Genomic DNA, 25,961 nt, shown 5'->3' with positions numbered 1-25,961 from the left:
CGAGGTGCGGTAAGGAAGTGGTTCCGAAGCAAACAATCGTGTGTTGGGTCCTCAAGGTTATCGGGGGGCTGTTCAAGAAACACAGCAGGATTTAATGTTGAACAATAATGAAAAGAGAGGTAGGGGTTTTGCAATAGTGAAACATCATAGCGGCTCAATCGCGCCTGAGTCAGATGCTGGGTTTGCTGAGACGTTAGGAGAGCCACGATAGTGTGAAGTATGCACTTGTACTGGTTGGTGAAGGGTTAGATTAGAGGCTGCCTGGACTAACAAATGGACAGCAGTAAGAATTTGGGTGAAAAGGTCTGTCATACATAGGTCGTGTGCTGGGGCGATAGCCAGGGCATTTTTCAGGGTAATAAAAGATTGCTTTGCTGAATCAGGTAGATCAAACTTAAGAGGAGCATTTTGAAAGGAGTACGGAGTTAATTCTTTAGAATGCACAGTAACATTAGGAATCCATTGTCTGCAAAAGTTCACTAATCCTAAAAAGGCTCGCACCTGCTTGGGCGATGTAGGAAATGGGGTCTGCAATATAGGAGTAATGCGTTCTTGAGTAAGGGAGCGATCAGTAGTACTAATTAGGACATCCAAAAATTTGACCTGTCGTTGGCCTTTATGAACTTTAGCGGGCGGGATCACATATCCCCATGAATGGAGACGGATGAGCAGGTAAAAAGGTGTCACGCTGGTTAGTGATGAAATCAGGGCTGGCAAGGAGTAAGTCATCAACATATTGAATGATGGTGGAGCCACCAGGAGGTGCTAATGTCGCTAACTGTGAGTGACCAAACGCCATTCGGATGGTCTACGTATCTTAGGAACTGGAAGAATCGGGGTGTTACAGGGCGATTGGCATGGTATCAAAATCCCCTGTTGAAGGAACGATTGAATCATGACCGAGACTCCTTCTTCAGCCTCGGAACGCAAAGGGTACTGTGAAATAGAGGGCAGGGCATATCAGGTTTGATTCTAATAACAACAGGAGGGACATTAGTGAGACCAACTTCGTGTTTGGAGGCTGCCCATAAATCTGCGGGTAGTTCAGAAGTCGTAGATTGGGCTGAATGATGATGGTGCAGTGTGCCAATGTGGACAAATGGGCGTTTAAAATATTCTAAAGTGCCTGAGGGTAGGGTTTGACTATCATTAAGGAAAGGATCAGCTTGTCCTCGTAGTGCAGCTGCCAGAAATCCCAAGGACTTGGCATTGTAGCCTTCGTTGACAGAAAGGGTCACGTGGGGTGACACAAGTCTCGACTGACGCCATAGGCTGTGGGGTAAATCGACAAGAAAGGCAGACCCTTCTTTTGTCTTGGTAAATGCTCTCCAAATCGGGCGAGGTTACTGTATGATTGTAGCAAAGAGTGACATGTGGATTGGGAATATCTAAGGGAGGTGAAAAGTGTGAGGGATCATCAATAGGTGTGAGGTATCAAAATCAATCGACCACCACTGTGGAGTAGTGAATAGGGGAAAGTTCCGAAGCTGGGCCTGCGGGATAGGTAATATAGTAATGCGGTTATCAAGGCTTGGGTCACTATATTCTCTCATCTGGACTCTATCGGGTGTTTTAAACAGTGGTACTCAGGGTTAACGTTAGCTGCCAGCATAGAACACAGAGCAATCAGGCGCAGGCACAGAAGTTATTAAATTCTGCAGCTGGTGACCTCGTATTTGAGACAGTTCTATAAACTTACCATTATCAATGCACTGTATTACCGCTCCGAATTTGCAGTGTCTGTCTGCCTAATATGGTCAGGTGTCGCTAGTTGAGGTACATCCTTCCTGGGAGAAGACTATGACTGGGACATATTTCAGTCAATTTTCAATATTTGCTATTTACCCGGTTTTTTTTGGAAAGAGACATTACTGGATGTTTGTTATTTCTTTTTATTTCAAATGAACTGAACCACCGCCGAGTCTATCTAGACAGCCTGAAACGATCTGAAGTTATTTTAGACAAGAATCCATTGTTAAGTTCCTAACCATAATCTTGTTTTGACTTTGCTCCCCTTTTTTTCATTTTGGGAGATTTGTTATCCTCAGATATTCCTGAACAAAAACTAATGGAGTGTTTTAGCCCCTTTCTGATCAAGGTGGATAGCCTAACTTGGTTCTTTTCCATATGAAAAATGAAATGAAAAATGCGCATTCCGTTTTCAAGACCTGTCAATTCTATACTCAATTTTAATTCTTTATCCTGCCAGCTGGCTAACAAGGAGGCATCCTTCAATTTTGGACAATATTCCCTCCATAGAGCAACTCACTTTTTAGCAGTTGACGCCCTATAATTTTCCTAAATCACTTGTTGAGCTTCTATTACTGTTGATAGGTCTTTTTAGTTCCCCCTAGTATTGTTCACACAGCGTTTGCAGTACGCTGCCATTTTAAAAAGTTGTATCTAAAGTTTTACCCATTGCACACTTTGTCTGATGCCAGATGGTCCTCCGATTACAATTTTAACAATTGATTAAGGAAATTACGTGTGTGATGTTTTATGTCAGGGTCCGCACGCTTTTTGCCCTGTTTATGTGTTGTTAAGCAGAGTTATCCGCATCTGCAGGAGATTATAATTTAAATCACGGAGTAATCGCGCTCCGTACAAACCAATTAACAGCTCGAAGGTGACACTGTAAAGATTCTATGCCACCCGCCTTACAAAGTTAACGGGAACCTTTTATCGCAAAGGTTTCAGGTAATAACAAGGACCATGTTGGCATCGATATCGCTTTACCTCTTTCAAATAATCACAGCTTGAAACATAATTTTTAAAGTCAAAGTCTGAAAAATGAAATATGACTTCTTTCCCTCTCTCTCTTATCTATCTCTCTCCCTCTCTACATAACTCTGTCTGTCTTTGGAACTCTTGTTGCTCTTTCTCTTTATCTGCCTACCTCTCCATCTCTGCCTCTCCCTGGCTCGCTCTCTTTCGCTATCTCTAACAGTTCCTGTCTCTTGTCGCTGGCTCTCTCTCTCTCCTTCAATCTCTTCCTCTGTCTCTCTTTCTCTCTCTTGGATTCAGCCCTTGTCCTTGCGGACAAATTTTGAACAAAAAATTTTTTCATTCTCTTTCGAAAACTTTATCTGTGTTATTCCATTTAAGTCAATTTGCACTGATTAATTTTAGAGGTATTAGCTATTCTTTGAGAAGTATTTTTTCTTTGTCAATTCAGAAAAGACCAACTGTCTGCTGAAATGGTTAATGTTTCCTGCAGAATCTAAGGGCGGAGAACTTGGCGTGATGCCATTTACGTCTTTTCACGCAATCTAAAAACTTATTCATATTTCAATTACTCTTATTCGTAAAGTTACTTTCTTTTAAACTGATATAGTGTGAACTGAACAACTTTGGAACATTTTGGGAAGCTTGGGAACATTTGCAAGAGGAAATATGAATGTTTTGCCATTAGTTTAAAAACAATTCGAGTACGCATTTTGTTGTCCTTCAGAAGAACCACTTGTTATCATAATAAGGCCAGTACAACATTCCAAGCAGTAGTTAGTTAACATCATCTGATCTACTAAATTTCATTCAAAAGCAATGTTAAAATCCAGTCATTATTGCCAGCATGCTTCTAAATTGGTAACTTATTAACTTCACTTCTATAATTTCCTTATTGTGGACCTTTTAATCAATACCTTTTAGTCAATTATCATGTTTTCCGTAGAGAAGGGTTGTTCGATATTTACGGCTTGCGTCTGTGACCGAGTGCGTGTCGCTACGGGGGATACGTTAGCAGGAGTTTCATTGGTAATGGGATCAGAAGTGAGAGTCAGGACTTAGGACAGTGGAATTGCAAGATCGGGGAGCGCAAAATGAGGGTGGGGTCCAGGGTTCAAATTCTCCTCGTCTTCCGTATCGCTTGAATATGAGAACATCGGCATGCCAGAGCAACTGGGAGGATCCTCCTTTCCTATGATCTGATTGGCCAGTCCTACTTTTCTGCCGGCAGGAGATTTGTTATTGCCGAATTGCTTTTTATCATTTTGATTGTCTTTATCCCAAAGCTCACATTACAATTTTAAAGTCTCCCAATTTTTCAATTTACCGTTCACACACTCATTAATATCTCTTTTGCTGGCTTTATCTCTCCAACTCATTGTGATTGTTCGTTGCGTTAAGTGGACTTTTTTTTTCCACTGTAAAATTAAACAATTTGAAACCGGCATTTTTTTTTTCCAGATTGCTTTTTTTCTGAATCAATGCTATTGTCAAAGTTCCAAGTTCCCTGTGTTACCTACTGGCCAGATATCGTTACCTAATTTATTGTTTAAAGCAGCGCTGCAGCCAATCTTCGAATATTACGTTCTTGAGAAGGGGTTTCTAAACACATGAAAATAGAGGGGAGTTGCCGCTAGTTTTGTCTAAAGTTTGTCGCATAATGTCAGTAAAATGTGCCCCAGGCAAAAAAAACGCTCAAACAAAATTTCTGGTACCAAATCAAATTGGAGGGTCCTTGACCCCAAAAAATTACTGACAGGGTCCCTGACCCGAAAACATTACTGAGAGGGTCCCTGACCCCAAAAACGTAATCAAAGGGTCCCTGACCCAAATTTATTGACAGCCTGTATAAATCTGATGCGGATGAAAAACGAGATCAACAAGGTCCCTGACCTGCGGCTAATTACACAAAAAAAATGTACTCACAGTCAAATTTAGATTCGAGAACCGTCACCTGTTTAGTTACTTCCGTCAGGGATGAGGGGTCGCAGCACAGATCCGAGAGAGAGAGAGACCAAGGTCAATCTTACCTTGTGCCGGCGTCCGTCTCTTTACTCCGGTCATGGCTTTGATCACTTTTTCTCAGTCCCTCATGGAAGCTCACTTCAGGATATTGGATTTTTTCTCGCAGCGCCAAATGTTGTATTTTATATTTTCCCCGCGTCTTGACTGTGATAGAGAAATTCAAACAGCATTCATTAGGTAAGCAAAACTGAACTTTATTTCCGAATTTAGAACTGACTGCTAGCAGTATATGGCTGATACTTGGAGTCGGAAAGCAGTCAATTACAAACTGCTGAGTCCGTCTCAAGTCTGCGATAGTACAGAAAAGAAGGCGATTCTTATACATTATAGGATCAAGATAACATGAATACAGCTTGGTCAGGAATTTGATTGAAAGTAAAACATAAGTAATAATCGTTACAATGGCGTCACCTTCTGACCTTTAGGGGACTTGAGTTTCATATCATTATCTTGTCTTTGTTTTAAGAAAGGGAAGAAGTTGTTTACATACAGGAAGAGACAGTTGTTCAGCTTGTTATGTATTAAGACTACTTCTAGTTCCAAGCCTTATCTAGACTCTCAGGACATGCTGTCTATGTGTATTATGAATCTGTGTCTTAGGTTAAATTCAATTGTACCAAGAAGACTTGACTAGTTTTCCCATCATGCCATTATTTGCTTCACACAATACCACACCCACACCCCCACTACTCGCCTGCAAACAACCGCGCAACCTCAAACAAACCATTGTTTGCAGCAAACTACCCAGCCTTCAGAACAGCGACCACAACAACACACAACCCTGCCATGGCAATCTCTGCAAGACATGCCAGATCATCGACTTGGGTACCACCATTACACGTGAGAACACTACCCACCAAGTACGTGGTACATACTCGTGCGACTCGGCCATTGTCGACCTCATACGCTGCGACAACGGATGAACGGACATCACACGACAATCGCCAGACAGGAATGTTCCCTTTTGGTCGGGGAACACTTCAGCAGTTAAGAGCATTCAGCCTCTGATCTTCGGTAAGCGTTCGCCAAGGCGGCCTTCAGGATGCGTGACAACGTAAAATCGCCGAACAGAAACTTATTGCAAAGTTCCGCACACATGAGTACAGCTTCAACCGGGACCTTGGATTCATGTCGCATTACAATCACCCCCACCATCTGGCCTGGGCTTGCAAAATCCTACCAATGTCCTTGTTTGAGACAATTCACACCTCTTTAACCTGTGATTATCCCTCTCTCCAGTTGCACCGTCTGAACCTGTAAAGACTTAATTGCCCACAAAGTCTCACATTCTAAGTATCGTCTTGCATCTTTGACTTTGTCCATATATATGTTTCTGCTAGGGCAGCTGTAGTCACCTAGGGTGGCCACGTCCCGATTACAAAATGGACACTTGCAGAGAATGAAGGGAAAAATGGACAATGCTGAGAAAGCAAGCAGGTGCAAGGTTTGTCTGTTGATTGGAGTTTGCAGCTCCCAGACAAGACCGATACTGCAAAGCCATTAACATACTAATGAGCCATCTCCGGGGACAAAAGAGAAACATTTAGGTAAACGATACTAAAGCAGACACCCCGGCACCAGAGGAGATTAGAACAAAGCAGGACAACGGCCACCTAGGGCCCGCCCAGCAATCAGAGCAACCACCCCTTTATTGGAGGAAATCGATACCAATGATCAGGATACAGTCCAATTAATTGGGACCAAATCCAAGGACCACCCAAAAGCACGCGAAGCCCCCTTTGGGTATAAGAAGAAGCCCCCTAGAGAGAATCGTTCTTCTTGGCCTTGGCTCTCAGCAACGAGAGGCCTGCCAAGCAGCTGCACCAGAACAAGTAAGTCCAAAGTCAACGCACGCTACGAGACAGATGCTCCTAGCTACTATTCCGTACCAGTTCGAAGCCAGCAGTATCAGAACCGGACAACGGCCATTGTTCCTCTGACTGAGTGGGCACCCGAAGCTAAGTATAGGCTTTAGTAGTATTGATAGTTTAGTTGGTAGAGTTTGTGCATGAGTATAATTGACTGTGTGTGTAAATAAATGAGCATTGATTTCAAACTTACTAACTGGTGTATCGAGTCTTTGATCAGTATTCGGTTTTGAACCTTGTGGCGGTATCGACAGATACCTGGTGACTCTTGAGCAAACGTAATTAGAATTATGGAAGGCAATCATATTAACCACCATAAACAAAGCCAATTTAAGAGATAGCACAACGAGCAACATTTACTGGCGACATCTGACGGGTCTCAACTTAGAAGTGGCCTAACCACTCCGAGAGAGCCCAAATATGAATTGAGAATCAAATTAGAAACAGAAAAACCACAAGCGTTTGAACGATACTGATCAAGCCTCCAAGATTCGGAAGTGTTTTAATGCAGGCATACTAACAGGGATATAAGGTAAACCTGAGAGATTTTGTTGCGTAAAACTGTCGGGAGTTTTGTAGGCCAGAAAATAGCGTAAGCCAAACCCGTGTTTACATGACCACTTTACCACCCCTTGTTCCAAATTCAGTAGAGAACCCAGAGATAGAAAAGATGGCAATGAAAGCAATGGAACGCCTTATGAACCCCCAGGAATTCGAGGTCGCAGCGACCAGTAGAGTAGGACAGTGCCCCGTTTGGGAAGACAAGATCAGGAAATATCTCAAAGGGAAAGAATGGCCCCTTTGGAGTGAATTCTGCACTAATGAGGAAACAGGTCCCGGGAATATAGGACATACTTGGTGGAAGAACCTGTCAGAGATCCACAAGAAGAGCTTGGGAAAAGCTCGCAAGCCGATGGCAATCGTGTCCTGTCTGGCACAATTACGAGGCACAGAGGAGGTCGTTCGGACACTCCGTAGAGAGATAGAGAAGAGAGATAGAACCAGTGAGGTAGACGTGAGCGAAGTTGAGAAGGAGAATAAGGAGTTAAGAGAGAAGCTAGCAATAAAGGGCAGAGAGATGGATGATGCCAAGAGGGCACACCAGTCTTGTCTCGCGCATTTGAGTAGTTTCCAGACCCAGTATGATAAGGCCTACCAGGACACACAACGTGCGGGCTTGGGAAGACAAGAAACCGAGCAGCAGGTAGAGAAATTGCAGAAACAGTGCAATGATTTGAAAGCAGCCCTACGAGTACTTCAGACTTCCACAACGGAACAAAGGCAGAGCTCCGTAGACCACGCAAAGTGCCGGAAGCAAATTGCAGAATTGCAATCTCTGCTTTCAGAGTACATTCGGACCCCAATTAGATCAGGAAAACGGCCCGATTGGCAGGAATTGAACGAAATGGCCCATAGATACGTACATGGAACGTGTACGCTGGGGAAACCCCAGAAAAGGTGAGCACCCCAACCCCCCACTGAACAGGCAGATCATACCCCCATGAACTATGTAACTACACACCGCAGGGCCGCAGCATAAGGAGACACAGATTTCCTATTCACAACCCCGTTAACCGTGATCCAAGTACGGGACGCGTGTGGAAAAATTATACCGCTCCTCCCCACATCAGACCCCCACCAGTTTTTCGCTAAAGTTAAACAGCAGGCCACCATGTACGGCCTGGACGAGAGAGAGCAGATAAAGCTCACAGTTTTGTGCTTCGACCCTTCAGTCGTGGTAGCCCTTCCCGACCCACAGAATGTAGGAGGAGGCACACTCCAAGAAATGCACACAGCGATCCTTGATGTGATCGGTTACAACAGAGGAGACCCGGTAGAAGGCCTAAACAAATGTCGGCAAAAGAAGACAGAGCACCCCACAGCGTTTGCTGGACGCTTGTGGATTCACTTTACCGCAGCTTTTGGAGAGTTATCCCGCGTCCATTTGTCCACAGATAATATGGCCGAATGGACTCGAATCCTGATCTCTCATGCGACAGAGGCAGGACAGAGAGCTTGCGCAAATTATGACCCCTCAGATGAGACCCACAATGAAAATTGGGTTTTGAAAAGGTTGTCCCGCACTTGGGAGCAATCCGTCCAAGGCAAAACCGCATTTATCAAACCCGAGGAAGAGCAGGCAGATGCAGACATGAATCCAGTTAAAGCGCACCAGAACCCCGCATGGGTAAATGAGGGCAGGAACCCCGCATGGGTAAATTAGGGCAGGAACCCCGCATGGGTAAATGAGGGCAGGAACCCCGCATGGGTAAATGAGGGCAGGAACCCCGCATGGGTAAATGAGGGCAGGAACCCCGCATGGGTAAATGAGGGCAGGAACCCCGCATGGGTAAATGAGGGCAGGAACCCCGCATGGGTAAATGAGGACAGGAACAGCCCACAGCAGACCAAATCCCAGGAGTGTTATAATTGCGGCCAATTAGGATATTACACACGAGAATGTCAAGCCCCCTTGAAACAGCAACGGAATCAGCCCACCAATGCCCCCCGAACCAGAAACGATACCAACAGCCCTGACCCCCCACCCAGGAACCATACCCAGGGGAACAATGCACCAGAGTGCCTGCTCCACCTTTTGTGCCCCAGGGGTCATGTTACAACTATGGGCAGCCAGGACACTTTGCCCGAGATTGCAGGAGACTCCCACCACCAGCTAGACCCGCCCCCCGATATGAAAGAGAACACCACCCACAGCAGCTGCAAGGTCCCAGCTGCCCCATGCAAACTATGAGCGTTTACCCACCACTTCTCATGGCAGGGATACCTCAGCAATGCCAGTTCATTTTTGTTCCTCTCCTCCTTCCTCTCTTCTTCGGTCACACTGCACTGACTCCATATGCTAGTTACACACCAAGCCAAATGTGATTTACGGTGTCCTTTCTGATGGAACCTGCACCATGTTTGTTGTAGGTTTGTTTGTTAGTTTTATTGTTAAGTGTTGATTGTGAAAATTTGCACGTTTCACGGCCCCACGCCACCACTCCTTTAACGCCCCCTGGCAGTTAATGGAACAAGTTTGTCCACAGACAACCATTCAGAGGAACTAGTTTGTCTCAGAAACCTTTCAGAGGTAAAATTTGCCCAGATACCAGTTCATAACTGCTCTTCTGCTTCGAGAGTGAAGAGGCGTAACTGCAACCCCCACGACAACCACAGTCTTATCCATTCTTGCCGGTTGCTCAGGCAGTGGAGAAACGGCACTGGTCCCCACCCTGCCTGAGGACCCCCCCCCCCTCTCGTCAGCTACGCTCGGGGAGAGCAAATACGGCACTGATCACCATCCTACCCAGGGATTCTATCCATTTCTTACCCGCCGCGGCTCATACACACCCCATTTTGGCACTTTTGGTTCGAAAATTTTTGTTTGTTTCACGGCGACCCTTAGGTTGCTCTCCATATGCTATTTACATCCTCAAACACTGGGATGGTAATTCGCACAGGATGCGTGAAGGCTCGCACTGTGTCAGTATTTTTCTAGGATGTCTTGTCCAGCAATTCAGTTTCTAAAAAATGAGGGAGTCACAGATGGTGACCAATTATAAAGGGTAATTGGCAATAAAGGACAGACAGACAAACACAAGATCTTAAGCAAGATAATAACAGGTATTATGCTTGTGTTCACAGGATTCCGAAACCCCAGGAAGCCACAAGAAGAGAAGAAAGAAAGAAGAAAGATGAAGACGACCTCCATCTTTTTCACATGGATCTTAGCAGGATCCCTTCAATTGCACATGGATGCTAACCCCCTCACCCCTACCCCAGAGGCCGTCAATGATTCCCACCCCTGCAATACACAGAGCCCAGTGACAGTTAACAATACCCCGACCTGGTGTGATAAGTTTATCACTTGATATTCACTTTCATACGTAGCAGAAGCCCTCTTAGCACTGGCGATACTTTGCAGTGTCATGCAGGCAATTAGAATCAGAAAATGGCGAAGGAGAGCCTACCACTCTAGCACCCCAGTATACAGACTTAGGTCCCCTATCTTTGGATTTCACCAGACGCCCGAACCCTTTGACATGAATTAAAGTGCATTCATTTTTTTGTGTGTGTTTTGTTTGTTTCAATAAAGAAGTGTAAACTCTGTGCTCGACTGCCAAGCCAGAGACATTTGTGAGCTGCTATTTGTACAGTTTAAGATGTTAGAATATTTTTAGATTGTTTAAGCAAGGATAGTTTATTGAGGATACATAGAGCTTCCAGTTTTTTTTATTTTGTAATGCATGCCTGAATGCCATAGCGCCCCATAGAGTTTTTGATAATGTATGTATTTTAAATGATTTTAGGTAAAATTGTGTTTCATAGTATAGGACAGTGTAGACCCTAGTCATGGGTGCCCCGCTTGGTCAGAGAACGAAGATGGCGCGGTAATGTGATCCTTCACGCTTCCCGATTACAAAATGGACACTTGCAGAGAATGAAGGGAAAAATGGACAATGCTGAGAAAGCAAGCAGGTGCAAGGTTTGTCCGTGGATTGAAGTTTGCAGCTCTCAGACAAAACCGATACTGCAAAGCCATTACCACACTAATGAGCCATCTCTGGGGACAAAAGAGTAACATTTAGGTAAACGATACTAAAGGAGACACTCCGGTGCCAGAGGAGACAAGAACAAAGCAGGCCAGCAATCAGGGCAACCACCCCTTTATTGGAGGAAATCAATACCAATGATCAGGATACAGTCCAATTAATTGGGACCAAGTTCAAGGCCCGCCCAAAAGCACGCGAAGCCCCTTTGGGTATAAGAAGAAGCCCCCAAGAGAGAATCGTTCTTCTTGGCCTTGGCTCTCAGCGACAAGAGGCCTGTCTAGCAGCTGCACCAGAACAAGTAAGTCCAAAGTCAACGCACGCTACGAGATAGACGCTCCTAGCTACTATTCCGTACCAGCTCGACCCCAGCAGCCTCAGAACCGGACAACGGCCATTGTTCCTCTGACTGAGTGGGTGCCCAAAGCTAAGTATAGGCTTTAGTAGTAGTGATAGTTTAGTTGGTAGAGTTTGTGCATGAGTATAATTGACTGTGTGTGTAAGTAAATGAGCATTGATTTCAAACTTACTAACTGGTGTATCGAGTCTTTGATCAGTATTCGGTTTTGAACCTTGTGGCGGTATCGACAGATACCTGGCAACTCTTGAGCAAGCGTATTTAGAATTAAGGAAGGCGATCATATTAACCGCCATAAACAGAGCCAATTTAAGAGAGAACACAATGAGCAACACAGCACAGTAGCACAAGAGGTTCGATTCCCTGCTGTGTCACTGTCTATGCAGAGTCTGCACATTCTCCCCGTGTGTGCATGGGTTTCCTCCGGATGCTCCGGTTTCCTCCCACAGTCCAAAAACATGCAGGTTAGCTGGATTGGCCAGGCTAAATTGCCCTTAGTGACCAAAAAAGGTGAGATGGGGTTATTGGACTGTGGGAGGAATAGGATGGAAGTGAGGGCTTAAGTGGGTCAGTGCAGAGCCGATGGGCCGAATGGCCTCCTTCTGCACTGTGTGTTCTATTTCCTATGAACACAGATCAAAGAAAAGTACAGCATAGGAACAGGCCCTTCGGCCCACCAAGCCTGCGCCGACCATGTTGCCCGTCTGGACTAAAATCTTCTACACTTTCGGGACCCTCTATTCCCACCCTAATCATGTATTTGTCAAGATGCCCCTTAAACGTCACTATCATCCCTGCTTCCACCACCTCCTCCGGCAGCGAGTTCCAGGCACCCACTACTCTCTGTGTAAAAAGCTTGCCTCGTACCTCACCTTTAAACCTTGCCCCTCGCACCTTAAACCATTGCACCCTAGTAATTGACCCCTCTACCGTGGGAAAAAGTCTCTGACTATCCACTCTGTCTATGCCCCTCATCATTTTGTAGACCTCTATCAGGTCACCCCTCAACCTCCTTCGTTCCAGTGAGAACAAACCGAGTTTATTAAACCTCTCCTCATAGCTAATGCCCTCCATACCAGGCAACATCCTGGTACATCTCTCCTGCACCCTCTCTAAAGCCTCCACATCCTTCTGGTAGTGTGGCGACCAGAATTGAACACAATACTCCAAGTGTGGCCTAACTAAGGTTCTATACAGCTGCAACATGACTTGCCAATTTTTATACTCAATGCCCCGGCCAATGAAGGCAAGCATGCCGTATGCCTTTCTGACTACCTTCTCCACCTGTGTTGCCCCTTTCAATTACCTGTGGACCTGTACACCTAGATCTCTCTGACTGTCAATACTCTTGAGGGTTCTACCATTCACTGTGTATTCCCTACCTGTATCAGACCTTCCAAAATGCATTGGGCGCGATTCTCCGCCCCCCACGCTGGGTGGGAGAATAGCGGGAGGGCCTCCTGACATTTTTCATGCCCTCCCGTTATTCCCCCCCCCCCCCACGCCCGGCTCACGCCACTAACCGCCGCTCGCTGTTTCTTACGGCGAACGGCGATTCTCCGAGGCCGATGGGCCGAGCGGCCGGGTCTTCGCGCCCGTTTCAACACGGCAGCAAACACACCAGCTCGCTGCCGTCGTGAAACGGGCACCAGATGCCCGTTTGTGGCATCTGGGGGCCCGATTGGCACAGCAGTACCACGGCCGTGCCAAGGGGGGCATAGACCCGCGATCGGTGGACACCGATCGTGGGCCGTGTGTCCATAACGGACGCACTCCTTTCCCTCCGCTGCCCCGCAAGATCAAGCTGCCATGTCTTGCGGGGAGGCTGAGGGAAAAGACGCCAACTGCACATGCGCGGGTTGGCGTTGTCCGACCTGCGCATGCGCGGCTGACGTCATCGGCCGCGTCAGCCGGCGTGACCCTTGGCGTACGGCCTTGATGACCGTCGTCAAGGCCATGCCGCCATGACGCACGGGGCTGCGCTCCTCGCCCCACCCGGGGGGGAGAATCGGCCCCGGAAATGGGCGTGAAAGCTGCTGTGGGTCACGGCCTGTCCCACATTTGCGTAGAATCTTGCCCATTACCTCTCATTCGTCCGGATTAAAGTCCATCTGCCACCTCTCCACCCAAGTCTCCAAATGATCTAAATCCTGCTGTATCCTCTGGCAGTCCTCATCGCTGTCTGCAATTCCACCAACCTTTATGTCGTCTGCAAACTTACTAAACAAACCAGTTACATTTTTCTCCAAATAATTTATGTATACTACGAACAGCAAAAGTCCCTCGATCTGCTCCTCTATCTCACGCTAGCTGTTGGGAGGCCTGTAGTAAACCCCCAACATTGTGACTGCACCCTTCTTATTCCTGATCTCTACCCATATAGCTTCGCTGCCCTCTGCGTTGTCCTCCCGTAGTACAGCTGTGATGCTCTTCCTAACCAGTAGCGCAACTCCGCCACCCCTTTTACACCCCCCTCTATCCCGCCTGAAACATCTAAATCCTGGAACGTTTAGCTGCTAATCCTGTCCTTCCCTCAGCCAGGTCTCTGTAATGACAACAACATCATAGTTCCAAGTACTAATCCAAGTTCTAAGTTCATGTGCTTTACCTGTTATACTTCTTGCATTAAAACATATGCACTTCAGGCCACCAGTCCCGCTGTTTTCAGCAACATCTCCCTGTCTGCTCTTCCTCAAAGCCATACTGGCCCTATTCCCTAGTTCTCCCTCAATGTTTTCACCTTCTGACCTATTGCTCCGGTACCCACCCCCCTGCCATACTAGTTTAAACCCTCCCATGTGACACTAGCAAACCTCGCGGCCAGGATATTTATGCCTCTCTGGTTTAGATGCAACCCGTCCTTCTTATAAAGGGCACACCTGCCCCAGAAGAGCTCCCAGTGGTCCAGATAACTGAAACCCTCCCACCTACACCAGCTGTTTAGCCACGTGTTTAGCTGCTTTATTTTCCTATTTCTAGCCTCACTGGCACGTGGCGCAGGGAATAATCCCGAGATTACAACCCGAGAGGTCCTGTTTTATAACTAACTGGATAAAAGCAAATTACTGCGGATGTTGGAATCTGAAATGAAAGGGAAAATACTGGAAAATCTCAGCAGGTCTGGCAGCATCTGTTGGGAGAGAAAAGAGCTAACGTTTAGAGTCCGATGACTCTTTGTCACAGCTTTGAGAAAGAGTCATCGGACTCGAAACGTTAGCTCTTTTCTCTCCCGACAGATGCTGCCAGACTTGCTGAGATTTTCCAGCATTTTCCCATTTGTTCCTGTCTTTTAACTTTCTGCATAGATGCCTGAACTCCTGCTGCAGAACCTCATTCTGTTTCCTGCCTATGTCGTTAGTACCAATATGTACCACGACCTCTGCCTGTTTGCCCTCCCCCTTCAGGATGCCCTCTACCCTTTCTGAGACATCCTGGACACTGGCACCAGGGAGGCAACTTTCCATCCTGGAGTTTCTTTCACGTCCACAGAAGCGCCTATCTGTGCCCCTGACTACAGAGTCCCCTATGACTATTGCTCCTCTGCGCTTTGACCCTCCCTGCTGAACATCAGAGCCAGCCGTGGTGCCACTGCTCTGGCTGCTGCTGTTTTCCCCTGATAGGCTATCCTCCCCGACAGTATCCAAAGGGGTATAGCTGTTCGAGAGGGGGACAACCACAGGGGATTCCTGCACTGACTGCCTGCCCCTTCTGGTGGTCACCCATTTCTCTGCCTGTACCTTGGGTGTGACCACATTTATATAACTGCTGTCAATGACGCTTTCCGCCACCTGCGATGCTCCTAAGTGCATCCAATCGCTGCTCCAACCGAACCATGCGGTCTGTGAGGAGCTCCAGTTGGGTGCACTTTCTGCAGATGTAGCCATCCGGGACGTTGGAAGCCTACCGGACCTGCCACATCTCACAGTCAGAGCACTGCACCTCTCTATAATAAACGAAAGAGAAAATGCTGGAAAATCTCAGCATGGTCTGGCAGCATCAGTAGGGTTTCAAGTCCGATGACTCTTTGTCAAAGCTAACAGACAGAGAAAGTGGAAAATATTTATACTGTGGAGTGAGAATGAAAGATGAGTCATAGCCACAGAAACCCAGGGAAACCGGGTGCTATTGGCCACAGAAACCAAGGAGAGAGAGTGATAATGGCAGTCCCCAGAGGGAACAAAAGATGTGAAAGGTCAAACAGCAGAGAAACTGACATCAGAGGATGAACTGTAGATGTGGGGGGAGGGGAAGGGGGAAGCAAAGAGGAGAAAGGTGAAGGAAAGGTGGATAAGATTGGGGGGGAATTAAATATATATAAAGAAAGATAGAAATGGTAAAAGACAGTTAAAATGAAATGGGATGAAAACAAATGGGTCAAGGTGGGGTAGAGCTAATCATCTGAAGTTGTTGAATTCGATGTTCAGGTTGTAGCATGCCTAACCGGAAGAGGAGATGTTGTTCCTCCAGTTTGCGTTGCGCTTCACTGGAACATTGCAGCAGGCCAAGAACAGACATGTGGGCATGGGAGCAGGGTCTTTTGTTGAAATGGCAAGCAACAGGAAGGTCAGGGTCCTGAATGCACACAGACCGAAGATGCTCAGCAAAGCGATCACCCAGTCTGCGTTTGGTCTCTCCGATATAGAGGAGACCACATTGGGAGCAGCGAATGCAGTAGACCAAATTGGAAGAGATGCAAGTGAAACGCTGCTTAACCTGGAATGAGTGTTTTGGGCCTGGAATGTTAAGCATGGAGGAGGTAAAGGGGCAGGTGTTACACCTTCTGCGATTGCATGGGAAGGTGCCATGGGTGATGGGAGAGATACTGGGTATGGTGGAGGAGTGGACTAGATTATCTCGGAGGGTACGGTCTCTGCGGAATGCTGACAGAGGGAGTGAAGGAAAGATGTGTTTGGTGGTGGCATCACGCTGGAGTTGGCGAAAATGGCGGAGGATTATGGAGGCTGGTGGGATTAAATATGAGAACGAGAGGGACTCTATCCTTGTTCTGGGAGGGAGTGGAGGGGGCAAGGGTAGTGGCGCGGGAGATGGACCACACACTGTTGAGGGCCCTGTCCACAACCCCTCTAACCTACCTCTCCATTCACCTGAGGAAGGAGCAGTGCTCCAAAATCTAATGATTCTAAACAAACCTGTTGGACTTTAACCAGGTGTTGTAAGACTTCTTACCATCTGGCAGCCATTACTTATAACTGTTCTCTGTTTATCAATTTACTCTCTGACACCATCTAGCGGTCATTTCTTATAACTGCTCTCTCTTTATCACAGTAAGAAGTCTTACAACACCAGGTTAAAGTCCAACAGGTTTGTTTCAAACACGAGCTTTCGGAGCACTGCTCCTTCCTCAGGTGAATGGAGAGTTATGTTCCAGAAACATTTATATAGACAAAGTCAGAGATGCCAGACAATGCTTGGAATGCGAGCATTTGCGGATAATCAATTAATTACAGATCCAGAGATAGGGGTAACCCCAGGTTAAAGAGGAGTGAATTGTCTCAAACCAGGACAGTTGGTAGGATTTTGCAAGTCCAGACCAGATGGTGGGGGGTGAATGTAATGCGACATGAATCCAAGATCCCGGTTGAGGCCGCACTCATGCGTGCGGAACTTAGCTATAAGTTTTTGCTCGGCAATTCTGCGTTGTCGCGTGTCCTGAAGGCTGCCTTGGAGAACACTTACCCAGAGATCAGAGGCTGAATGCCCTTGACTGCTGAAGTGTTCCCCGACTGGAAGGGAACATTCCTGCCTGGTGATTGTCGCACGATGCCCGTTCATTCGTTGTCGCAGTGTCTGCATGGTCTCGCCAATGTACCACGCTTCGGGGCATCCTTTCCTGCAGCGTATGAGGTAGACTACATTGGTCGAGTCGCACGAGTATGTGCCGCGTACCTGGTGGGTGGTGTTCCCACGTGTAATGGTGGTATCCAAGTCGATGATCTGGCATGTCTTGCAGAGATTGCTCTGGCAGGGTTGTGTGGTGTCGTGGTCGCTGTTCTGAAGGCTGGGTAATTTGCTGCAAACAATGGTTTGTTTGAGGTTGCGCGGTTGTTTGAAGGCCAGTAGTGAGGGTGTGGGGATGACCTTGGCAAGATGTTCATCTTCATTGATGATGTGTTGAAGGCTGCGAAGAAGATGTCGTAGTTTCTCCGCCCCAGGAAAGTACTGGACGACGAAGGGTACTCTGTCAGTTGTGTCCCGTGTTTGTCTTCTGAGGAGGTCGGTGCGTTTTTTTGCTGTGGCGCGTTGGAACTGTCGATCGATGAGTCAAACGCCATATCCCGTTCGTACGAGGGCATCTTTCAGCATCTTTAGGTGTCTGTTACGCTCCTCCTTGTCTGAGCAGATCCTGTGAATACGGAGGGCTTGTCCATAGGGGATGGCTTCTTTAATGTGTTTCGGGTGAAAGCTGGAGAAGTGGAGCATCGTGAGGTTATCTGTAGGCTTGCGGTAAAGCAAAGTGCTTAGGTGACCATTCTTGGTGGAGATGAGTGTGTCCAAGAATGCAACTGAATTTGGAGAATAGTCCATGGTGAGTCTGATGGTGGGATGAAATGAAATGAAATGAAAATGGCTTATTGTCACGAGTAGGCTTCAATGAAGTTACTGTGAAAAGCCCCTAGTCGCCACATTCCGCCGCCTGTCCGGGGAGGCTGGTACGGGAATCGAACCGTGCTGCTGGCCTGCTTGGTCTGCTTTAAAAGCCAGTGATTTAGCTCAGAGAGCTAAACAGGAACTTATTGATCTCATCGTGTAGTCATTTCAGTGATTCTTCGCTGTGGGTCCAAAGGAAAAAAATGTAATCGATGTATCTGGTGTATAACGTCGGTTGAAGGTCCTGTGCGGTGAGGACGTCTTGTTCAAACTTGTGCATGAAGATGTTGGCATATTGAGGTGCGAATTTGGTCCCCACGGCTGTTCCATGCGTCTAGATGAAGAATTTGTTGTCGAAGGTGAAGACGTTGTGATCTAGAATGAAGCGGATGAGTTGCAGAATTGCGTCTGGAGATTGGCAGTTGTCGGTGTTGAGTACTGAGGCTGTTGCAGCAATGCCGTCGTCATGGGGGATGCTGGTGTAGAGTGCCGAGACATCCATTGTGACGAGGAATGTTCCTGGTTCAACTGGTCCATGGGTGCTGAGTTTCTGTAGGAAGTCCGTCGTGTCGCGACAGAAGCTCTTTATCAATTTACTCTCTGCCACCATCTGGTGGTCATGTCTTATAACTGGTCCCTGTTTATCAATTTACTCTCTGCTACCATCTAGCGGTCATTTCTTATAACTGCTCGCTCTTTATCAATTTACTCTCTGCTACCATCTAGTGGTCACTTCGTATAACTGTTCTCTGTTTATCAATTTACTCTCTGCTACCATCTAGTGGTCACTTCGTATAACTGTTCTCTGTTTTTCAATTTACTCTCTGCTACCATCTAGTGGTCATTTCGTATAACTGTTCTCTGTTTATCAATTTACTCTCTGCCACCATCTGGCGGCCATTACTTATGATGTGGAGATGCCGGCGTTGGACTGGGGTGAGCACAGTAAGAAGTCTTACAACACCAGGTTAAAGTCCAACAGGTTTGTTTCAAACACGAGCTTTCGGAGCACCTGAAGAAGGAGCCGTGCTCCGAAAGCTCGTGTTTGAAACAAACCTGTTGGACTTTAACCTGGTGTTGTAAGACTTCTTACTGTGCCATTACTTATAACTGCTCTCTGTTTATCAATTTACTCTCTGCTACCATCTTGTGGTCATTTCGTATAACTGTTCTCTGTTTATCAATTTACTCTCTGCTACCATCTAGTGGTCATTTCGTATAACTGTTCTCTGTTTATCAATTTACTCTCTGCTACCATCTAGTGGTCACTTCGTATAACTGTTCTCTGTTTATCAATTTACTCTCTGCTACCATCTAGTGGTCATTTCGTATAACTGTTCTCTGTTTATCAATTTACTCTCTGCCACCATCTGGCGGCCATTACTTATAACTGCTCTCTGTTTATCAATTTACTCTCTGCTACCATCCAGCGGCCATTTCTTATAACTGCTCGCTCTTTATCAATTTACTCTCTGCCACCATCTGGCGGCCATTACTTATAACTGCTCTCTGTTTATCAATTTACTCTCTGCCACCATCTGGCGGCCATTACTTATAACTGCTCTCTGTTTATCAATTTACTCTCTGCCACCATCTAGCGGCCATTACTTATATCTGTTCTGTTTATCAATTTACTCTCTGCCACCATCTAGCGGCCATTTCCTATAACTATTCTGTTTATCAATTTACTCGCTGCCACCATCTAGCGACCATTTCCTATAACTGTTCTGTTTATCAATTTACTCTCTGCCACCATCTAGCGGCCATTTTCTATAACTTCTGTTTATCAATTTACTCTCTGCCACCATCTAGCGGCCATTTCCTATAACTGTTCTGTTTATCAATTTACTCGCTGCCACCATCTAGCGGCCATTTCCTATAACTGTTTGTTTATCAATTTACTCTCTGCCACCATCTAGCGGCCATTTCCTATAACTGTTCTGCTTATCAATTTACTCGCTGCCACTATCTAGCGGCCATATCTTATAACTGTTACCAAAGAAAATGCTGGAAAATCTCAGCAGGTGAAAAATGAAATGAAATGAAAATCGCTTATTGTCACAAGTAGGCTTCAAATGAAGTTACTGTGAAAAGCCTGGCAGCATCTGTCGGGAGAGAAAAGAGCTAATGTTTCAAATCAGGATGATCCTTTGTCAAAGCCCTTTTTACTGTTCTCTGTTTATCAATTGTTTATCTCGGGGGCAGCACGGTGGCACAGTGGTTAGCATTGCTGCCTACGGCGCTGAGGACCTGGGTTCGAATCCCGGCCCTGGGTCACTGTCCGTGAGGAGTTTGCACATTCTCCCCGTGTCTGCGTGGGTTTCGCCCCCACAACCCAAAAGATGTGCAGGTTAGGTGGATTGGCCACGTTAAATTGCCCCCTAATTGGAAAAAATAATTGGGTACTCTAAATTTATTTTTTAAAAAATCAATTGTTTATCTCTGCCACCATCTAGCGGCCACTTCTTATAACTGTTCCATCTTTATCAAATTACTATGAGACGTCAGACAATGCCAAGTTAAAGTCCAGTAAGAAGTCTTACAACACCAGGTTAAAGTCCAACAGGTTTGTTTCAAACACGAGTTTTCGGAGCACGGCTCCTTCTTCAGGTGAACATTCAAACCTGTTGGACTTTAACCTGCTGTTGTAAGACATCTTACTGTGCTCACCCCAGTCCAACGCCGGCATCTCCACATCAAAGTTAAAGTCCAACAGGTTTGTTTCATACACGAGCTTTCGGAGCACTGCTCCTTCCTCAGGTGAACATTCAAACCTGTTGGACTTTAACCTGCTGTTGTAAGACATCTTACTGTGCTCACCCCAGCCCCGACCTCGATTTGGTGCCGACCCGGGCTTCGGAGCTCCAAACCCGGCCTAACAACCGACGCAAGCCCCCGGATCGCCCGGCCTTGTCCCCGGAGCTCCCGACCCGACCCCCGACGGCAAGACATGGCTCAACGCGACCCCGAGAGACCCGCCCAGTGACCCGACCCGGAGAGGCCCGCCTAGCAACCCGACCTACCTGGTGATGGAAGAAAGAAAAATCCACATGGAGGCCCCACTTCAAGATCCGACCCCAGGAGCGCCCAGGAAGGGAACAGACCATGGGACCTAGCCCAATCTGCCCCAGGAAGCCCCTGCCCACGACCCAGGACCCCAAAAACAACGGAGACTGCGCGCGAGGACCCGAACACGCTGCAAGGTATTCCCGCGCCCGCAGAACGCCGGGACCCATCCGGATCGCAGACTCACCCCCCCCAGCAACCCCTCTACCTCAACCAGCGCCCGGGGCCCTGCCAGACACGACCCCGGAAATGTAAACAGCGCCCTGGACCTCGCTAGCGCCTTGGACCCCGCCAGCGCCCTGGACCCTGCCAGACGCAACCACCTACCTTCCACAAGGGCTGACGTCTCTCATCGGATCCCAGGATCATCCAGCAGCAGCCGCCGATCGAGAAAGCGAGAGAAACGCAGCGGTCTGCAGGTTAGACTGAAGGAACGCGGTTTCAAGACCTCTCTCCCCAGCATACTCCTAGCAAACGTCCAAGCGATTGAAAACAAGCTGGATGAACTTAACGCCAGACTTACCTCTCAGAGGGAAGTAAGAGACTGCTGTGTGCTCTGTTTCACAGAGACATGGCTCACCCCCGCCTCACCGGACTGTGCCATACAACCTGAAGGCTTCTCTATTCACCGGGCGGACCGCACGGCATCTTCAGGCAAAGCGAAGGGTGGAGGGGTTTGCCTCCTCATCAACTCCTCCTGGTGCTTGGATGTGGTGACCCTGGCGACCTACTGCTCCCCAGACCTGGAATACCTGACCGTAAAGTGCCGCCCATACTATCTTCCACGTGAGTTCACTTCAGCCATTATCACAGCGGTCTACATCCCACCCCAGGCAGAAGTGAGGAAGGCGCTGGATGAACTGTACACAGTCATAAACAACCATGAAACAGAACACCCGGAGGCCCTGTTCATTGTGGCCGGAGACTTCAACAAAGCCAACCTCAAGAGCGTACTGCCAAAATTCCACCAGCACATCTCCTGTACCACCCGGGGCGACAACACTCTTGACCACTGCTACTCAAAAATCAAGGGCGCCTACCGTTCCATCCCCCGACCGCACTTTGGGAAATCAGACCATAAGACTGTGCTCCTTCTCCCGGCTTACAAGCAGAAACTCAAGCAGGAGAATCCAGCTAAGAAGGTTGTGCAGTGCTGGTCTGAGGAGACAGAAGAGCTCTTACGTGACTGCTTGGAGACAGTGGACTGGTCCATATTTAAGAACTCAGCGACTAACTTAAATGAGTATGTCACCACCGTCACAGACTTCATCAGCAAATGTGTGGACGACTGCGTGCCAAAGAAAGCAGTACGTACGTTCCCCAACCGGAAACCATGGCTCAACCACGAGATTGACTCCCTACTGAAGGACAGATCTAAGGCGTTCAAGGCAGACGACCCTGTCCTATACAAGAAATCCAGGTACGACCTCCGCAAGAGAGAATATCAAACTAAGCTAGAGTCACAGACAGACTCTCGGCGGTTGTGGCAAGGACTAAGCAACATAACGGGCTACAAAGCGAAGCCGAGCAGTATCTCTGGCAGCAGTGCACCCCTCCCCGATGAACTTAACGCATTCTATGCTCGTTTGAGCAGGTAACCAACAACCCGCTATCGAGTGCCCCAGCAACCCATAATTCACCCATACCCACCATCACAGTTTCCGAAGTCAGATCGGCCTTCCTGAAAGTGAACCCACGGAAGGCGATGGGCCCGGACGGGATCCCTGGTCGTGCACTCAGAACCTGCGCGGACCAGCTGGCAGAGGTTTTCACAGACATCTTTAACCTATCCCTACTCCACTCCGAGGTCCCCACCTGCTTCAAGAAGACCACCATCATACCGGTACCAAAGAAGAACCAGGCAACGCGCCTCAATGACTACCGCCCGGTGGCCCTGACGTCAGTTGTAATGAAGTGCTTTGAAAGGCTGATCATGAAGCGCATCACCTCCATACTCCCGGAAAGCCTTGACCCACTTCAATTCGCATACCGTCGCAACCGGTCCACATCAGACGCCATTTCCCTGGCCCTACACTCATCCCTAGAGCATCTCGAAAACAAGGACTCCTACATCAGACTCTTATTTATTGACTACAGCTCCGCCTTCAACACCATAATCCCAGCCAAGCTCATATCAAAGTTCCAAAACCTAGGACTTGGCTCTCCACTCTGCAACTGGATCCTTGACTTTCTGACCAACAGACCACAGTCAGTAAGAATGAACACCAACACCTCCTCCACAATAGTCCTCAACACCGGTGCCCCGCAAGGCTGCATACTTAGCCCCCTACTCTACTCCCTGTACACACAGGACTGCATGGCAAAACTTGCTTCCAACTCCATCTACAAGTTTGCTGACGATACGACCATAGTGGGCCAGATCTCGAACAACGACGAGTCTGAATACAGGAGGGAGATAGAGAACTTAGTGGAGTGGTGCAACGACAACAATCTCTCCCTTAATGCCAGCAAAACTAAAGAGCTGGTCATCGACTTCAGGAAGCATAGTACTGTACACACCCCTGTCAGCATCAACGGAGCCGAGGTAGAGATGGTGAGCAGTTTCAAATTCCATGGGGTGCACATCACCAAAAATCTATCCTGGTCCACTCATGTCGACGCTATCACCAAGAAAGCACAACAGCGCCTTTACTTCCTCAGGAAACTAAGGAAATTTGGCATGTCCACATTAACCCTTACCAACTTTTACAGATGCACTATAGAGAGCATCCTCTCGGGCTGCATCACAGCCTGGTATGGCAACTGCTCGGCCCAGGACCGCAAGGAACTTCAGAGAGTCGTGAATACCGCCCAGTCCATCACACGAACCTGCCTCCCATCCATTGATTCCATCTACACCTCCCGCTGCCGGGGGAAAGCAGGCAGCATAATCAAGGATCCCTCCCACCCGGCTTACTCACTTTTCCAACTTCTTCCATCGGGCAGGAGATACAGAAGTCTGAGAACACGGACGAACAGACTCAAAAACAGCTTCTTCCCCACTGTCACCAGACTCCTAAATGACCCTTTTATGGACTGTCCTCATTAACACTACACCCTGTCTGCTTCATCCGATGCCAATGCTTATGTAGTTACATTGTATATCTTGTGTTGCCCTATTATGTATTCTCATGTATTTTCTTGAATTCTGTTCAATTCCCTTTTCTTCCCATGTACTGAATGATCTGTTGAGCTGCTTGCAGAAAAATACTTTTCACTGTACCTCAGTACACGTGACAATAAACAAATCCAATCCAATCCAATCCAGTCCAACGCCGGCATCTCCACATCAGGTTTATTTGGAATCACTAGCTTTCAGAGTGCAGCTCCTTAATCAGGTGAGTGAAGAGGTAGGTTACACAAAGAACATAAGAACTAGGAGCAGGAGTAGGCCATATGGCCCCTCGAGCCTGCTCCGCCATTCAATGAGATCATGGCTGATCTTTTGTGGACTCAGCTCCACTTTCCGGCCCGAACACCATAACCCTTAATCCCTTTATTCTTCAAAAAACAATCTGTCCTTATCTTAAAATGATTTAATGAAGGAGCCTCAACTGCTTCACTGGGCAAGGAATTCCATAGATTCACAATCCTTTGGGTGAAGAAGTTCCTCCTAAACTTAGTCCTAAATCTACTTCCCCTTATTTTGAGCCTATGCCCCCTAGTTCTGCTTTCACCCGCCAGTGGAAGCAACCTGCCCGCATCTATCCTATCTATATATAGACATATATAGACAAAGCCAATGATGCAAGATGATAGTTTGAATGCGAATGTTTGCAGGTAATTAAGTCTTTATAGGTCTAAACAATGCAACTGGAGAGAGGGATAATTACAGGTTAAATTGTCTCGAGACAGGACAGTTGGTTGGGTTTCGCAAGCCCAGGCCAGATAGTGGGGGGTATAAATGGAGAGACATGAATCCAAGGTCCTGTTGATGCCTTACTTACGCGTGCGGAACTTGGCTATCAGTTTCTGCTCGGCGAACCAGGGGAACTTAAAGGGGAAAGTCAAGGACCAAGAAAACAGGTCCTGACGCCAAAATATTCAGATCATGGGCCTGCCAGAAAGCATCAAGGGCAGAGACACGACAGACTACGAAGCCCAAATGCTGGGCAACCTAGTTGGGAGAGACAGCTTTTGCAAACCCCCAGAGCTTGACAGAGCGCACAGGTCATTCAAGCTGAGACACAAAGCTGGGGAGCAGCCAAGGCGATTATTGCAAAGCTCCACCGATATCAGGAAATGAGAGCATGCCAGATGAACACGAACACCTGGGAAGGGCACAAAATCCATGTTTATCAGTGATGTACCATCAATTGGACTTGAGTCTTGAAGAAGTTCCATATATCAGGCTTTAATCAACTAGTTGTGTGCCCGACAGTCGACTTACAGAGAAAGGCCGACTGCCGAGTCCTACGGGTTCTTATACCCCACCTTGTAGGCGGGACTACTTGCCTCTCGGCCAATGGGTGATCAGTCACATGACTAGCCTCAACCAATCAACAGAGAGGCACATGGCCGACCTGAGCCAATGGCAGATAGGTACCGTAAACCTCCTAGTTATACCGCCACATTCACCCCTTGTGGAGAAAGAAGCCGGGGGGGGGGGGCAGGAGTAAGAAGGGGGGGAGCTGTTGGACTGGTGGTATGATTAGAGAGAACGAGGTGTACCGAGGTAAATGGCGGCTGCCCACTGGCTCGCGACAACAAGATACAAGCTATGAACAATACATAATTAGAAAAAAAAACGAAAAACATGTG

This window comes from Scyliorhinus canicula, chromosome 4 (genome assembly GCF_902713615.1).
Source record: "Scyliorhinus canicula chromosome 4, sScyCan1.1, whole genome shotgun sequence".
Classification (NCBI taxonomy): Eukaryota; Metazoa; Chordata; class Chondrichthyes; order Carcharhiniformes; family Scyliorhinidae; genus Scyliorhinus; species Scyliorhinus canicula.
Note: the sequence above shows the minus strand (reverse complement) of the source record.